This window comes from Hipposideros armiger, unplaced genomic scaffold (genome assembly GCF_001890085.2).
Source record: "Hipposideros armiger isolate ML-2016 unplaced genomic scaffold, ASM189008v1 scaffold_494, whole genome shotgun sequence".
Taxonomy (NCBI): domain Eukaryota; kingdom Metazoa; phylum Chordata; class Mammalia; order Chiroptera; family Hipposideridae; genus Hipposideros; species Hipposideros armiger.
This window is the reverse complement of record NW_017731844.1, coordinates 605856-608081: the sequence shown is the minus strand read 5'-3', so window position 1 is coordinate 608081 and position 2226 is coordinate 605856.

The following is a 2226-nucleotide window of genomic DNA, read 5'->3' as shown; positions in this document are numbered from 1 at the left end:
TGGGTGGATGGATGGTTGGGTGGATGGTGGATGGATGGTGGATGGGTGGATGGATGGATGGATGGATGGATGGTGGATGGGTGGATGGGTGGATGGATGGATGGATGGATGGGTGGATGGATGGATGGATGGTGGATGGATGGATGGATGGATGGTGGATGGATGGATGGATGGGTGATGGATGGATGGAGAAACTAAGAAGAAAGACTGTTGCTGTATTGAAAATGCCCTCTAAATCTACATTCCTAGTATTAAGGCTCCATCCAGCTTCCTTTCTGTTCCAAGATATGCTTGGGTTGATTGTCTTGCCAACACGCCTAACATGCCTCCAATCTACTGAAACGCACACCCTTCCCAATGTCACACTGGTGGGTAGTCAACATAAAGCCCGGTGACCTGGGCCTTCACAGCCACAGCAGGGAGGCTGCACGGCCACTGAGCCCTGTGACTGTTCACATCCTCAGCTGAGCTTCCGTGCGCCCAGTTAAGACTGAAGAGATAGCTAGCGGGTCTCAGATACACAGCTGCCCACACCTGCACAAGGAGGCCCCTGAGAGAATCTCAAGGCCCCAGGAGAACGCCAGCAGCTATTTGTCTTTGTCCCTGTCTCATAGGCCCAGCCGAGAGGTCACTCCCTCCAAAACACCTTCTCTTACCCAGAGGGGTGCCCTCATCCCCTTTCCCCACGGGGGCCTTTGAAAGCCCCCTGAGTTCTGGACCTAGCCGTTCTCTAGAGTTTGGTTCTGTCCTGAGTACCTGCCAGGCTCTGCCCTGAACAGGGAGCAGGGTCCGAAACTGGCGTGTCTGAGCAGGTGAGAGGCTGAGGCCAAATTCTCCCTCCCCCAGACCTGCATCCCCCTGGCGACCCGGAACAAAGTCCCCGCCAGGCCACTTCCTCCAGACCCAGGCCTTCTCAGAGCTCCAAGAGGTGGTGAGTGGCCCTGGACACAGTGGCGATGACACAGGCTGAGCTTACAAGTGCCTCCCGGGAAGGCTCCTCTCCCCAGGTCCTTGCACGCAGGCCCACGCCCACCTGGGGTGCCCAGCAGCTGGCAGAGTTAAGGGGACGTGGGGCCACCGGGGTCCAGCTTCTGGGGCCCAGGACATCTGGAGTGGGGGTGGTAGGCTCTTCTTGGCCCCTGCCCTAGAGTTAACCACAGCCCCCCACCCCCACCCGCTGGATGTGTATAATCCCCGTGTCCTAACCTGTTGGTCCTGTTTGGAAGGGAAGGGCCGCCAGACTCTTGGGGAGCCCAGGGCTCAGGCGTTGGTTAGGAGAGAGCTGAAGCGTGCAGGGAGCGTGGAGGCAGCGGGCCCGTGCGTGCACACGTGACTGCGTGGGAGGTCCGTGGCGTGCACATGGGTGCAGATGATTGCTCGTAGTGACCAGGTGTGTGCTGTGCGTGCCGCTGGTCGGGTGCGCGTGTGTGCAAGCCCCCACCTGTGCAGTGTGCACACAGCGTCTCTGATGGAGACCCCAGGCCTGCAGGCAACTGCCTGGCCGCCCGGGGTTCCAGGGTCCCAGGTGGTCCTCACTGACTGGTGCTCCCCGAGGGGACGGGGAGAGGGCACCTGAGCCACCGGTGGTCTCCACATTGAGCTTCGGTGCCCACCCAAGGGCAGGGTATGTCTGGCAACCTCAGAGGCTCCATTCTCCTAGCAGGCCTTCTTCCCAGAGTGGGAGTCCCAGGAAGTGGGACTGTGGGGGGGGTCTTCAGCAAGGACCAGAGGACACAGCCCCCAGGCCAGGAGACCCCACCGAACACCAGCCCGGAGTGGGTGGGAGCATTGTTCTGCAGGCCACGCTCAGTGCTGTCAGCTTGGGGTGGCCCACAAAGCCTATGGCCAGCCTCACAGTGTCTCAGGAGGCCTGTGGGGAATGGCACGTCCCCTCCCATGGCCCTGGTGGCCAGGAGGGAATCGGAGCCCACGTCTCTCCAAGGAGCAGCCTTGGGGAAGGCCTCCTCCGGGCTCCCCGCCGGCGGGGGCAGGGTCTCCACGGAAGTCCTGTCACGCTGGCCTGGGTGTCTCATGGCCACAGTTGCCCAGAATCTCTGAAATGCTGAACCACAAAGAGGCCGCCTGCCTTTCTGATTCTGCGATTTTATAGCAAAATGGAGAGATAAGCCAGCTTTGATTCTGTCTCGGTTTTATGAGCTTGTTTTTATTCTCTCTCTCTCTCTCTCTCTCTCTCTCTCTCTCTCTCTCTCTCTCTCTCTCTCTCTC